Source organism: Rana temporaria, chromosome 4 (genome assembly GCF_905171775.1).
Source record: "Rana temporaria chromosome 4, aRanTem1.1, whole genome shotgun sequence".
NCBI lineage: Eukaryota > Metazoa > Chordata > Amphibia > Anura > Ranidae > Rana > Rana temporaria.
In genome coordinates, this window is record NC_053492.1 from 405,360,875 (window position 1) to 405,376,760 (window position 15,886).

A 15,886-nucleotide genomic window follows, 5' to 3' on the forward strand; every position below is an offset into this window, starting at 1 on the left:
CACTGCATTTAGTGTCAGTGTGACAGCCAGTTAGTGTTAGGTCCAGGGCAGCCCCGTACCCCCCCTAATAAAGTTTTAACCCTTTGATCACCGCCCTAGTTAACCCTTTCACTCCCTATTGCCAGTGTCACTAAGCGATCATTTTTCTGATCGCTGTATTAGTGTCACTCTTGCCGCTAGGAAGCAAATTTTTTTTATTGCGACTTTTTTTTTTACTAAAGACCTGTGGCTGAATAAATTTTGGCCTAAATGTTTGACTAAAATTCGAGATTTTCCTAGCTTGTGACGGAAAATATTGATTATATGAAGACAGGAGGCGAGTATCTTATGCATTAATCCTTCTTTATTAATGCTCACAGCAGAAATGTAAAAACATCTTAACGTAAGTCTTAAAAAGAAAACTGTAAGAACTACATATCCCAGCAGCCCCTGCGCCTTAGCCACTCCTATCCCAGTCTCTATAAATGGGCTGCTCTCTCCTGATTCCTCCTCTTTCTTTGTGTGAACCTTGAGGTGTCTTTATCAGGATCCTTACGTGAACCGTGTCTTCAACTGTCAATTCTTCGGCCGGCCGGCCCATGACTTCTTAATTGAAGACTTCTGCGGTAATATCAACAGGTCCCAACAGGATGGACCAACTGAGCGACCTTGATCCACTGGACATCCAGAAGCCGGGGAACATCACCCGAACGACAGGTCGCAATCATGTACCAAACAGGAACGCCGTCAATAACCTGAAACAGAAAACCCAAGACCATGAGAGGGTTGGGCAGGGAGGGAAGATACTCGCCTCCTGTCTTCATATAATCAATATTTTCCGTCACAAGCTAGGAAAATCTCGAATTATACATCAGACAGGAGGCTCATATCTTATGCAAGTTCAAAGCTTAACATGGTATTCACAGTATTATTATAACAAATATGATATTTCAGAACATATTATCATAAAACAGACATAGCAACATGCTCCTCCGGTCTGAAGTAAAACAGGCGGAACACGGTCTCAGAAGACCAGTCAGCCGCCAGTAATAGGTCAGAAAGAGAACCTCCGGTCGCCACCACCTTGGTGGCCATGGCACCTCTGGATGAGTGTGCTCCAAACAGGGTAACGTTTATACCCGCCATTGCCATGATAGATCTAACCCAACGTGCCAAGGTAGCCGGGGTGACCGGGTTATGCGGTCTCGTGTAAGATATTAGGAGTTGAGAAGACCCCGGGGGTCGTAGATCTTTCGTGTTTGCCTCGTAAGTCTGTAGGCATCTAACCACGCAGAGTCGTGGATGTGCAGGAAAACAGGGGTAGAACACCGAATGAAGGCCCGTTTTGGTTCTGCGGACTACCGTGAACTTCACCCCTTGAGGTGAAAATTGGCGTCTGGAAATGTCCAAGGCCCTAACGTCTGAGACACGTTTGATGGAGATCAGGCATAACAGCACTGTCAGTTTAAAAGACAGTAACTTGAGAGACAGTGAATCGTTGTCCTCCCAACCTGAGAACATGTCAAGGACCTTGGAGACATCCCAAGTGGATTGGTATTTAGGCCGAGGGGGTCGTTTGAACCTGATGCCTCGTAGCAGTCTGCAGATCATGGGGTGTTTGCCGATTGGCAAAGAATCCACCGGGTAATGGTAGGCCGAAATGGCTGACCTGTAAATATTAATGGAGCTGTATGACCTGCCGGAGTTGAAGGACTCTGCCAGGTAATTTGCTATGACGGTTACAGGGGCACGCACGGGATCAGCCTGCCGTTGGTCACACCAACGTACCCAAAGTTTCCATGCTGATCGGTATGCTGCCCGAGTCCCGGGGGCCCAGGCCACGGCGAGGAGATCTCTAGCCGAGTTTGAAAGGCCGTCGTGAGTGTCTGGCACCCCGAGACCAACCATGCTAGGAGTGTCAGTGTGCCCTCCTCCACCAGGGGATGAATGCCCTTGGTCGGGTGGGAGAGGATGTGTGGGAACTGGGGGAGAAGCCTGGGATAGTCGATGACCAATCCCAGTAGGAGAGGAAACCATGGTTGTGTTGGCCACCATGGCGTGATCAGAACCGCAGTCGCCTTCTGGTTCGCAATCTGCAACAGAACCCTGGGGATCATCGAGAATGGGGGAAACGCGTAGTGTGTTCCCCTTGTCCAAGATTGGCGGAAAGCGTCCACTGCCGCGGACCCTGGGTCCGGTCTCCAGCTGAAAAACCGGGGCAGTTGGTGATTGAGGCGGGAGGCGAAAAGGTCTATGTCCAGGGGGCCCCAAAGCCGATTCAAGTGGGCGAAGACTGGACGGTCCAAACACCAATCGCTGGAGTCGATAAGGTATCGGGAATTCCAGTCTGCGACAGTGTTGGACGTACCCGGGATGTACTCCGCCATCAGGATGATGTCTCGAGACAGACAGAAGTGCCATATCTCTGTAGCGATGTCCGCCAGGATTTTGGATCTGGTGCCTCCTAAGCGGTTGATGTATTGAACCGCTGCAATATTGTCCATACGTAATAAAACGCAACAGTTGGACCGTTCCGCTAGGAAACTCTGAATAGCGAAGAGTGCTGCTGAGAGTTCCAAAGCGTTGATGTGTAAGAGGGATTCTTCTCTGGACCAGGTCCCTCCCGTCGAGGTCTCCTCTATGCGGGCGCCCCAACCTCGGCGGCTCGCGTCCGATTCTATGACGACGTCCGGACGAGAGTTGAAGATTGTCCTGCCGTTCCACTCGATGGCATGTTTGAGCCACCATCGGAGTTCGACCTGGGCTTCCGTGGAAATGGGTACCTCGTCCGCGTAGCGGAGACCCTGACGTAGGTGTAGGATTTTCAGTCTCTGTAGTGCCCTGTAATGCAGGGGGGCCGGAAATATGGCCTGGATGGATGCTGCTAACAGGCCTACTATGCGGGCCAGTACGCGTAGGGATAAGAACCCTTTGCGAAGTACCGCTCTGATCTCTTTGCGAATCAGAGCCAGTTTCTCGCTGGGCAGGCGAAGGACAGCAAGCTTGGTGTCTACCGAGAAGCCGAGGAACTCCATCTCCTGAGCTGGGACGAGAACCGATTTTTCCTGATTGATCAGGAAACCTAGGCCTTGCAGAAGGCTGATCGCCCAAGTCATGTGGCGGAGTGCTTGAGTCTTGGAGTAAGCTATTATGAGGATGTCGTCCAAATAAATGATTAGACGTACTCCTCTGCTCCTCAGCGATGCTACGACCGGTTTCAGGAGCTTCGTGAAGCACCATGGGGCGGATGACAGTCCGAATGGAAGGCATGTAAACTGCCAAGTGCGTCCCCACCACCTGAAACGGAGAAGGTGTTGAGATTCTTGGTGCATGGGGACGGTGAGGTATGCGTCTTTTAGATCGACCTTCACCAACCAGTCTCCCGGGACGAGGAGATCTCGGAGGCAATGGATGCCCTCCATCTTGAAGTGTCGATATGCGACATGTTGGTTCAAGCCCCGAAGGTTTATGACCGGGCGATAGCCCCCCCCTTTCTTCTTGACTAAGAAGAGGTTGCTGAGGAACCCCGGGGAAGAAGGGTCGACTTCGATCACTGCATGCTTGGATATAAGTTCGTGGAGTTCGGTGTCTATCAGAGACACATTTTGTTCCGCAAACTGGATAGGGGGCGGTATTATTCCCAGATTCGGTGGGGATACAAGATCTATCTGGAACCCTGCAATCGTATTCAGTATCCATGAGTCTGCCGTAATCGCAGACCAGGCGTGGGTAAAAAATTTTAGACGGCCCCCCACAGGTGTGAGGGGTCTGGGGGTGTGCGTGGTACTCACCAGAATACGGTCGGGAACGAGGGTATCCTCTCTGACCGCGTCCCCTCCAGGGTCTGCCGCGTGGCGGGAAGAAGGGTGCAGGTTGTGCCGTGGTGGTGTACGGAGTGGGAGCCTGGTTGTAGTGAGGTTGTGCGGCTGATCTCTGGAATGGTCTGCCGCTATTATAGCGGCCGGCAGAACGGCCCCTACTTCCGCCGGCCCGGGGAAAAACTCTAGCGCTACCCGCTTTTTTGAGAGACGTTTGTGCCTTGTCAAGGCTATTAAACATGCCCACAAATTTATTTATATCCTTCACAAGGGAGTCGCCAAACAACATGCCCTCTGCTGAGGGGCCTGGCTCAGATTCCGCCAGATGGGCCAGTTGCGGATCAAGCCGCATGAGGATTGAGCGCCTGCGCTCGACGGAGCAGGCGGTGTTGGCGCTGCCCGTCAGACATATGGCCCTTTGGGCCCAGCCACGCAATTGTGTTAGGTCGACTGACTGGCCAGTCGCCGCGGCTTGTTCTGCGAGGTTTAGGATTTTGGTCAAGGGACCGAACAAATCCAGGATGCGGTCTTGTATGTTCTTAAAAGACCTGTCTATCCCTTTTTTGGGGAATTTTCCCGTTTTTAGCAAATATTTTGCTAGGATGGGATCAACCTCGGGTGTAATGACCGCTTTCATGGGAATGTGGGGGCGAGGACATTCTGCCCTGAGTTTATTGCGGTTAGATTTTTCTAGGGCTTTACGTGCCCAGAGTTCGATGTACTGTGACACATGGGGGAGGGGGGACCAGTCCCCAGATCGTGGATGGGAAATGGCGTCCGGGTTGAATAGTGGTTCACCCAGGGCGTCCATAATATCTTTGCCCTGATTGTCAGGGTTGGCATCCTGTAGGAGTGCCGGTGCCCCCGCATCCTCTTCACTATAGTCAGACCCTGAGACCTCGGACCCGTCCGACTCAGCGGACGAGTCGTCGTCCGACTCGATGACATATGAGTCTGGTTTGGTCCGCTTAGCGGACCCATGCCTCTTGTATGACTCCCTGAGGCCCAGGGGTTGAAGGGGGTCTGACGGATGCGTGGGGTGGCAGTTCGTGTAAGGATCTGCTCCGAGCATATTCTTTGCTTCCCCTGCCGGGGAGTCATAACCTGTCGCCGTGTGCTTCCTTTTTTGGGAAGCTTTACCCTTTTTTACGGCCGGTATATTGCCCTGTGGTGTGGGCTCATGGGGGGGGTTTTGGGTAATTTTGGATGAGCTGGTGGCTGCAGCTAATGCTGATTGGATGGACCTATTTATGATGTCCTGAAGCTGGGCAGCATTTAACATTTGTGCTGGTTCCAGCAGCAGCTCCTGTTCTGTGGTGGGGGGGGGGGAGCCCTCTTCTGTCATGCTGCTATAATTTTATATGCAGGGAAAACGTTCAGTAATAGGACTGGGCTATTAGGGATTGGTAAGAGGGGAATAAATTCCCAGGAATGCTGTAGTTATCTAGGGGACTCACTATACTTCTCAGCAGGCACAACCTCCGACCATCAGCGCTGACTGGCTTGCGGTGGGAGGAGGGCCTGCTCAAAATCGCCCTCCAGGGACGAAGTCTCGCGAGACTACGATCCCAGGGCTGCTATTGGTGAGGAGAAAGGTGGAGCCCGCCCCCCGAGTCCTGCGCGCGTCGCGATTGGACGGGGGAGCGGCGTAGCGGATTGGTTGCAGGGAGGCGCGGGACACGCCTCCTTGTATGCGCGCCAACGCTCTCCTGAGGGGAGAAGCCGATGGCAAGATGGCGCAGATTCGATCGAAAGAGAGGGGGGAAAAGAAAGTGTCTGGATGAGGAAGTGGGACACCGCTGATCGCAGCGTCACCAGGTAAACAATTGTAGAAAAGTATCACTGCAGGAAGTACAGTGGAGCGCTGGAACACTGCAGGGATCAGGATCCCTGGCAATAGCACCCAGCAACCACTATCCAGCACACAACATTTCCGATAAGCAACAAATCAATAGTCATACAATAGTCATATCACATTCTATAAATATCAATATCAATATTAATAATAATATTAATAATAATGTATAAATAAATATAAATCATTGACTACTCATCTTAGGTGCTCTGCCGTGAGCAGAAAGAAAGAGGAGGAATCAGGAGAGAGCAGCCCATTTATAGAGACTGGGATAGGAGTGGCTAAGGCGCAGGGGCTGCTGGGATATGTAGTTCTTACAGTTTTCTTTTTAAGACTTACGTTAAGATGTTTTTACATTTCTGCTGTGAGCATTAATAAAGAAGGATTAATGCATAAGATATGAGCCTCCTGTCTGATGTATAATTTTGTTTATTCAATTTTTCTTATAACAAGAAGTAAAAAATATTGTTTTTTTTTTTTTAAATGTCGCTCTATTTTTGTTTATAGCACAAAAAATAAAAATCGCAGAGGCAATCAAATACCATCAAAAGAAAGCTCTATTTATGGGAAGAAAAGGACGCGAATTTTGTTTGGGAGCCACGTCGCACGACCGCGCAATTGTCTGTTAAAGCAACGCAGTGACGAATTGTAAAAACGCCTCTTTTTAGCAGCATATTGGTCCGGGGCTTAAATGGTTAAATCTGTGTTTTTTTATCTAATTTTCCCATTGTGTGTACTAGGCATTAGGCAGGCCATAGATGATGCAATTTTATTTCCTGCTGAAGTTGTCCCGAGGGAAGAACACAGGGAATATTGCTAGTGACTATAGGTGCTGCCAATAATCACATGGCGAAAATCCAACACGCTGGTTGTACCCATGTCAAACGTGGAATCGATTTGGGTACAAGCAGTCTGTCCATAGATGGCTCCAGTCTCGCTCAGTCCCTATTGAACGGGCCGAGATTCAAACCATCTAAGACCAGCTTAATTTGTGCAATCAATGTTCTTCCTGCAAGGTCTGGGCTAGTGATATCCATAGGAGACTCGTACACATGAGATCATCACCAAGCCTGTCATTTCATAACTATGGGCAAGTAAAGGCCTTCTTCCCTTTTAAAATAGGACAAATACATAAAAAAATATATATTTCTGACGGATTTAGGAGTTCAGTTAATGTAAATATTAGCAGCATATCCTTGCTATTAGAAACCATAAAAAAAGCATTTGTTTAAACCAGAGGTTTTTTCACCACTTGGCAATCACCCATATTGTATCTATGTGATCTCATGATACATATGGTTTTGAGATTATATAAATAGACATGATGCTGCCCCACCTCCTCCCCCATGCATACTCTTGAGGCCCCTTTGTACTGTAATAATGGTCGGCATTCTGGCTTGGCCTTGAACCACTCGGTGTGGTCTCCAGTCATGTATACTGCGGCAAACACAGTAAATATTAGTCAAAGTAAATAACAATAAAAGTTTGCAGCTGTTCAAGCTGCTGCTATCTTCTCCTCAAAAAGGGTTGTCTACTACAGCTCCTTACTGGATGATGTGCATTAAATAATTGTATTACATATTTTGTAATGTATGAATGCACAGAAGGTGGGACTTATGCTTTCCTCAAGTATAGTTTTTTGGCTGCACATGCACTGGTTGATAATGGGGAAATACCATAGAGAACAATGGGAGTCCCTGTCTGTACCATTCTTCTCCCTGGTAGTTTTCCATCATCAGCACAGAAGATGGAACTTACACTTTCTGCAATTTTAGTTTTTTGTTTGCGTGGTCAATGCACCTTTCTTTCTTTCTTTCATAGAGAACAATGGGAGCCCTGCCTCCACCATTGTTCTCTCTGGTAATTCCCCATCATCACCCAGCACAGAAGGTGGAACTTATACTTTCTGCAACTACAGTTTTTTGGTTGCGTGGCCGCTGCACCTTTCTGCCAAATTTCTTACCCCACCCCCAACACATGCACTGGGTGTTGATAGGGAAATCCCATAGAAAACAATAGGATTCCCTGTCTGTACCATTATTCTCTCTGGTAGTTCCCCATCATCACTCACCACATACAGTGCCTTGCGAAAGTATTCAGCCCCCTTGAACTTTGCGACCTTTTGCCACATTTCAGGCTTCAAACATAAAGATATAAAACTGTAATTTTTATGAAGAATCAACAACAAGTGGGACACAATCATGAAGTGGAACAAAATTTATTGCATATTTCAAACTTTTTTAACAAATAAAAAACTGAAAAATTGGGCGTGCAAAATTATTCAGCCCCCTTAAGTTAATACTTTGTAGCGCCACCTTTTGCTGCGATTACAGCTGTAAGTCGCTTGGGGTATGTCTCTATCAGTTTTGCACATCGAGAGACTGAAATTTTTGCCCATTCCGCCTTGCAAAACAGCTCGAGCTCAGTGAGGTTGGATGGAGAGCGTTTGTGAACAGCAGTTTTCAGTTCTTTCCACAGATTCTCGATTGGATTCAGGTCTGGACTTTGACTTGGCCATTCTAACAGCTGGATATGTTTATTTGTGAACCATTCCATTGTAGATTTTGCTTTATGTTTTGGATCATTGTCTTGTTAGAAGACAAATCTCCGTTCCAGTCTCAGGTTTTTTGCTGACTTCATCAGGTTTTCTTCCAGAATGGTCCTGTATTTGGCTCCACCCATCTTCCCATCAATTTTAACTATCTTCCCTGTCCCTGCTGAAGAAAAGCAGGCCCAAACCATGATGCTGCCACCACCATGTTTGACAGTGGGGATGGTGTGCTCAGGGTGATGAGCTGTGTTGCTTTTACGCCAAACATAACGTTTTGCATTGTTGCCAAAAAGTTCGATTTTGGTTTCATCTGACCAGACCACCTTCTTCCACATGTTTGATGTGTCTCCCAGGTGGCTTGTGGCAAACTTTAAACGACACTTTTTATGGATATCTTTAGGAAATGCCTTTTTTCTTGCCACTCTTCCATAAAGGCCAGATTTGTGCAGTATACGACTGATTGTTGTCCTATGGACAGAGTCTCCCACCTCAGCTGTAGATCTCTGCAATTCATCCAGAGTGACCATGGGCCTCTTGGCTGCATCTCTGATCATGTCATGAGACACGAACAACTAGCGCCCAGAAGCGATTCAGTTCGCATGCGCCGCGCTTTATAAGTTTTTCATTCATTCATTCATTCATTCATTCAGTCTTCTCCTTGTATGAGCTGAAAGTTTAGAGGGACGGCCAGGTCTTCGTAGATTTGCAGTGGTCTGATACTCCTTCCATTTCAATATTATCGCTTGCACAGTGCTCCTTGGGATGTTTAAAGCTTGGCAAATCTTTTTGTATCCAAATCCAGCTTTAAACTTCTCCACAACAGTATCTCGGACCTGCCTGGTGTGTTCCTTGTTCTTCATGATGCTCTCTGCGCTTTAAACGGACCTCTGAGACTATGACAGTGCAGGTGCATTTATACAGAGACTTGATTACACACAGGTGGATTCTATTTATCATCATTAGTCATTTAGGTCAACATTGGATCATTCAGAGATCCTCACTGAACTTCTGGAGAGAGTTTGCTGCACTGAAAGTAAAGGGGCTGAATAATTTTGCACGCCCAATTTTTCAGTTTTTTATTTGTTAAAGTTTGAAATATCCAATAAATTTTGTTCCACGTCATGATTGTGTCCCACTTGTTGATTCTTCAAAAAAAATTACAGTTTTATATCTTTATGTTTGAAGCCTGAAATGTGGCAAAAGGTCGCAAAGTTCAAGGGGCCGAATACTTTCGCAAGGAACTGTATGAGCTGTAGAATGGTGCTGCAGTGGAGTGCAGGTTATACCTGGCAATTCCGGTACAGTGTCAGGGAGAATTGTTAAAATAAAGTAACTTTTCCCACTTTATGTTAATTCTGTTTTTGACAGTAGGCTTTGCTAGCCCATCATTATTCCCAGGGGAAATCAGGTTGTGTGAAGAGATAAACAAATTTTACATTGTAACTTATGTTGTAGGTGTACTACCCCCAGGCCACCTTGCCAGTCTTTACACTTACATGTTCCCAGTTGAGTGAGATATCATCCATGACGTTGCGAACCTGCTTGCCAAAATCTTCTGAGCTTTCCACTCACTGAAGGTGTAACTATAGGTATTCATCCTCATTTCATGTAGATAATTAAAAAACAAAGCAATATAATCATGTTATGTACTGACCTATAATAGCAGTGTTTAACCACTTGACCTCCGGAAAATGTACCCCCTTCATAACCAGGCTATTGTTTGCAATATGACACTGCGTAATTTAACTGACAATTGTGTGGTCGTGCAACAAGGTACCAAAATAAAATTCATGTAATTTAAAAGAGAAGTATGGGTTTGGGGGTTTTTCCCCCATTATACTTACCTATGTGGATGCAGCATCGATCCGATGCTGCATCTGTGCCCTGGCGCCTCTACACTAAGAACTGAGCGATCGAACATTGCCGATGTCTCGATTCCCACAGCTCCCCCGAGCAGAGAGCTGCTGACTGTCATAGTTGCCACCGACTTGATATAATTGCCACCTTACATATACTGTTTGTACAGATGAACATATAACAGTGGATAGAGAAAAATAATACGGTGGTCCAAAAAGATTGTGGATAGCACAATGTTGTTGAAGTCACTGTAAGCTACTTTAGCATTGAGCTTGCAGCTACTTTTTCACTCTACAGACCAATAACTACGAGAAAAGAGGGATGGTTTCATGTTTGTGATGCACTCCGTACACAGCTGAATTTAGCAAAAATGTGCAGAGGTGGCTAGAAGAGTGAAACACAAAAACAATTTCAGCTTCTAAAGTCTGAGGTTTAGTGCTGTCCCTCTAACCCTGCTGCCCTATACATCCCAAACATGACACATGGAGTTTGCATGTTCTCCCTGTGCTTGCGTGGGTTTCCTCCTACACGCCAAAGGAGTGGTTAATTGGCTCCAGTCTAAACTGGCCCTAGCACGTGTATATTAAGGTTTTCGAAATTATATCTGGGGACACCATACTGACCACACTCAGTTTTATTTGGGGTGGAGCAGGTGCAGAGAGTGAGATAATGGGGACATGCAAAGTGCATCACACAAAATGCTGGGTGTGGCCAAATCATGCTAACAGTAGGAGGGGCTTAATGGGGCATGGTTTAATCACACCTGAGCTTACTTTGCTCTGTGTCAAGAGTGCAGGCCTAGGTGTGCATTGCAGATCACCATCGCAAGGGCAAGACGGCAAATTGTCGGTCTGACGAAACAGACATTGGACTCTTTCACCTGATAGGCAAGCGTCATGTCTGGAGGAAACCAGGCACCGCTTATCACCTGGCCAATACCATCCCTACAGTGAAGCATGGTGGTGGCAGCATCATGCTGTGAGGATGTTTTTCAGCAGCAGGAACTAGGAGACAGAATTGAGGGAAAGATAAATGTAGCAATGTACAGCGACATCCTTAATGAAAACCTGCTCCAGAGCACTCTGGACCTCAGACTGGGGCGAATGTTCATCTTCCAACAGGACAATGACCCTAAGCCCACAACCAAGATAACATAGGAGTGGCTGTGGGACAACTCTGTGAATGTTCTTGAGTGGTCCAGCCAGAGCACAGACTTGAACCCAATTGAACATCTCTAGAGAGATCTGAAAATGAATGTGCACTGATGCTCCCCATCCAACATAATGGAGCTTGAGAGGTCCTGCAAAGAATGGGAGAAACCGCCCAAAAATAGGTGTGCCAAGCTTGTAGCATCATATTTAAAAAGACTTGAGGTTGTAATTGGTGACAAAGATGCTTCAACAAAGTTTTGAGCAAAGGCTGTAAATACTTATGTACAATGGATATTAAAAGTCTACACACCCCTGTTTAAATGTCAGGTTTCTGCGATGTAAAAAAAAAAAGAAGAGAATAAAATAAAAATTTCAGAACTTTTTCCACCTTTAATGTGACCTATAAACTGTACAACTGTACAATTTTGATTTTATTACAGCACTAAGTCTTTTTGGGTATGAGCATCAGCATGGCACATCTTGACTTGGCAATATTTTCCCACTCTTCTTCGAAAAAACACTTCAAATCTGTCTGGCATCTCCTGTGCACAGCCCTCTTCAGACCACCCCACAGATTTTCAATCGGATTAAGGTCTCTGCTCTGGCTGGGCCATTCTAAAATTGTAATCTTCTTCTGGTTAAGCCATTCCTTTGTTGATTTGTATGTATGCTTTGGGTCGTTGTTATGATGAAAGATGAAGTTCCTCTTCATGTTCAGCTTTCTAGCAGAAGCCTGAAGCTTTTGTGCCAATATTGACTGGTATTTGGAACTGTTCATAATTCCCTCTACCTTAGCCAAGGCCTTTGATCCAGCTGAAGAAAAACAGCCCCAAAGCATGCTGCTGCCACCACCATGCTTCACGGTGGGTATGGTGTTCTCCTGAGATTTTTAACATGGGTGTGTAGACTTTTAATATCCACTGAAGATGTGATCATTTTTATTTCAAACTTCTTTCACGTTGTCATTAGGGGTTTTATAAACAGAGAAAAGTCGCGCTAATAATTAGCGCAACTTTTCTCCGTTTATAATTGGTTTGATGTAGTATAACATCTTTTGGTTGCAGCTTTTTTTCACTTCAGATTTTTAAAACGAGCGCAGTATTTTTGTCTTACATTTGTCTTACATTATGTAGAATTTTGAGGAAAATAATGAATTTAATCCATTTTGGAATAAGGATGCAACAAAGTGTGGAAAAAATGAAGCGCTGTGAATACTTTGCGGATGCACTGTAGGCACGTGGCATCATCAATACAGGCAGTCCCCGAGTTACGAACACAATAAGGACTGTAGGTATGTTCTTAAGTCAAAGTTGTGTGTAAATCGCAACACTGCATTTGTAAGTGTAAGTTTCGGTCGGAACACTGCATTCGTACGTGTAATGTCTGCCTGTGCATGGATGTGGGATGTTCTGGGCGCTTGTTATGTTATCTGGGGCATTCTGGCCATGCAGTTCATGTAGTACTGCAGTGTGGGATGTGTCAGAGGTGCTCGGAGGTATCCAGGACCAGCGTGGAGCACAAGTAGCAGGTATTTGAAGCTGTTCGTAACTCGGGGACTGCCTGTAACCCCCGGACACAGCCAGGAGCAGATACACCCCTCGCTTCTCTCCTCCTGCTTCAGGCCAAATCACAGAAATGTTGCTAAGATGGATTACCCTGCAGTCACTTAGGCTGGAAGGAAACCAAGAACAGATTATTTTGCCTAGGACAAAATCGGGTACAGACCCCTAAAATCAGGGGCCATCCCTGGAAACTGGGGAGGTTTGGTCACCCTAGTGTATGTATGCATGCATGCATGTGAGATATAGCACTTCAAATCTAAGGTCCCTAAGGACAGAGACTGATGTGAATGTCTCTGATGTGAATGTGCTGTGTAAATTGTTGGTGTTGCATAAAAAAATGTAAATGTACAGTCCTGTAGCACAAATGTATGCTCACTCACATTCTTCTGCCAAGCTGTTGTTATGGATTAGCTATGGGACTCAACACATACTAAATTCATCCAGTTTCTGGTCTACATATGGGGGTTAATTCTGTTTTGTACTTTCTAATGTCATGCTTGTAGGCATAAATAAGGATGATTATGGGGTGAAACTTGAATATCTACTAGATCCTCACAGGTCTACAAGGTAGAAGGGCATTTGTGTCAATGATCCAAGCATCATGAAATAGAGCAGTGGTTCTCAACCTGGGGGTCGGGACCCCCTTGGGGGTCGAATGATGATTTGCCAGGGGTCACCAAATCCTGGCCTGTTTCTGAAGCCCACACTGCTCTCCCAGCCTTTTCTCGGCCACCCACTCAGCCTCTTCGCAGCCGCCCATTCCGTTCAGGGCATGGCTGGGGGGCAGTAGACTAGAGATCCGCTGACTGGTGAGGATTGTGAGGTGGGAGGACCTGGATGAGACCCTTTCTCCTGATTTTAGCATAGGTGTCACTGCTGCGAGACACCACTGTAGTATGGGTTCCACGCTACGAAAATCATTTTACTGTTAGGGGTCCCCACAATTTGTGAAATGTTATCAAGGGGTCACGACACTAAAACACTTTTTTTTACTACATTGGTAGTTATCTGTACCATTGTAAATATAGCAAGATGGTTTTATGTAGCTCAGCAATGTCTTGCAGAATCCTTTTAAAATGTATAAATATTACAGTCATGTGCTAAGCATGACCCCAAACAGTCCAGATCTATATATGGGCTGGATAAAAGTCTGCTCAGACAGCTGCTCCTCACACTTGACCATCCGAAAGGAAATAGAAACCGCCAGTTAAGTTTGGATCAGAACGGTGGTTTTAGGAGTATGCAATTACAAGACGGCAACAGGAATACTGTGTTTACTGCCATGTAAACAGCTTATTTGAGGAGCAGTGGTTGGTTTGTTGTCTGATTTTGGCTGCAGGCTGACATCATTCACTACATTATTAGATGTTAGAATGTGAGAGTTGCCTTTTGGCAAGAACTATAAATGAACTGGAGTTTGCCGTATATTACTCATCATTTTGTCAAAACATGCAAAAAGTTTCTTGACCAAGGACTGCCAATTTTTAGTACAGATACCAGGGGAAGGTTTCATAATTATTTCATTTGTTTACATAGTGCCATATTAACCTCTTCCTGACCACGTAACATACACAGTATATGCAGTGGCAAGAAAGGTGTGCTTCAAAGCTAACAGATGCGCTTCCTGTCAGCGCTGAATAAACACTATGTAGCATTAGCCAAGTCTAGTACACAGAGCTGTGTTCCCGGAAGGGGGGGAGGAAGACTTCCCGGTGATCTGCCGATATGGTTACGGCTATCGTGAAAGTTCCTGCGCAGGCGCAATCTGATCTGCCGATATGGTTCCGGCTAACGAGAAAGTTCCTTTAAGGACTGCGCAGGCGCAAACTTGCCGACGGAAATCTCTAAACCTCGGCCGGCATCCAGGGCGACGTGGATTTCGAGTTAAGTGGCCAGTCGGCCTCATGTCCTCGCTTCGCTGGGACAGCTCGCTCGGCCTCCTGGCTCTTTTTTTAACATCCTCCAACCATGGGGATGTTAAAAAATGAGCCTGGATGCCGGGCGAGGTTCGGAGATTTCCGTCGGCAAGTTTGCGCCTGCGCAGTCCTTGAAGGAACTTTCCCGTTAGGGGAACCTTAAGGACAAGTCACCGGAACTAAACTGAGTTGGGTTGAGTGCTGCCATTAACAGGAAGCTTTGTAATTTCCGAATGAGTATAAAGCTTCCTGCGATTAGCTGAGGTGGATATTTTAACATCATCTGACCGTCTTTCCACCTCAGCCAATCAGAGGCATTCTTTTAATCATCCAGAAAATACAATTACCTCTGAATGGCTGAGCAGCCCGACTCAATTTTGTCAAGGGAGTGGGAAGGGAAGTCTCAACCCTGCTACCGAAACACGACTCTGTATACTGTAGGTAGCTAATGCCACATATATAGTTTAACCAGCACTGGCAGGAAACACATCCGTTAGTGAAGGTAATAGTTTGTTTAGGCCAGTTTGGTCTAAACAATTTGAAAGTGACAGAAACATGGAGTTGACAAAACATCAAAAATGATTAACCCAGACGACCAGTAGGAGATGGAATACTTGCACAATATGGCTCCAACCCATAACTGGGGTACCAAAATGTTGATTTTAGTCTGGCTGTTTACTTCATACTAGGGCTGTTACTGATTAAAATTTTCGTGTTCGAGTAATCGATTTTTTTTTATCGATTAATTGACTAATTTAAATTAATTATAAACGCACTTACAGATCCAACTACTTTTAGCTGATCTTCCATGTTTCTTTCTGCCCTTCCATCTTTCTTTCCATCTCTCTTTCTTTCCTTCCGTCTTTCTCTCTGCCCATCTTTCTTTTTTTTCTGTCCTTCCATCTTTCTTTTTTTTCTGTCCTTCCATCTTTTTTTTTCTGTCCTTCCATCTTTCTTTCCTTCCGTCTTTCTTTCCTTCCTTCCGTCTTTCCTTCCATCTGTCTTTGTTTCTTTCCTTCTGTCTGCCTTTTTTCCTTTCCTTTGATCTTTCTTTCTTTTTCTTCTGTCCTTCCATCTTTCCTCCCTTCCGTCAATCAATCTTTCTTTATTTCCTTCCGTCAATCAATCTTTCTTTCCTTCCGTCAATCAATCTTTCTTTCTTTCCTTCCGTCAATCAATCTTTCTTTCTTTCCTTCC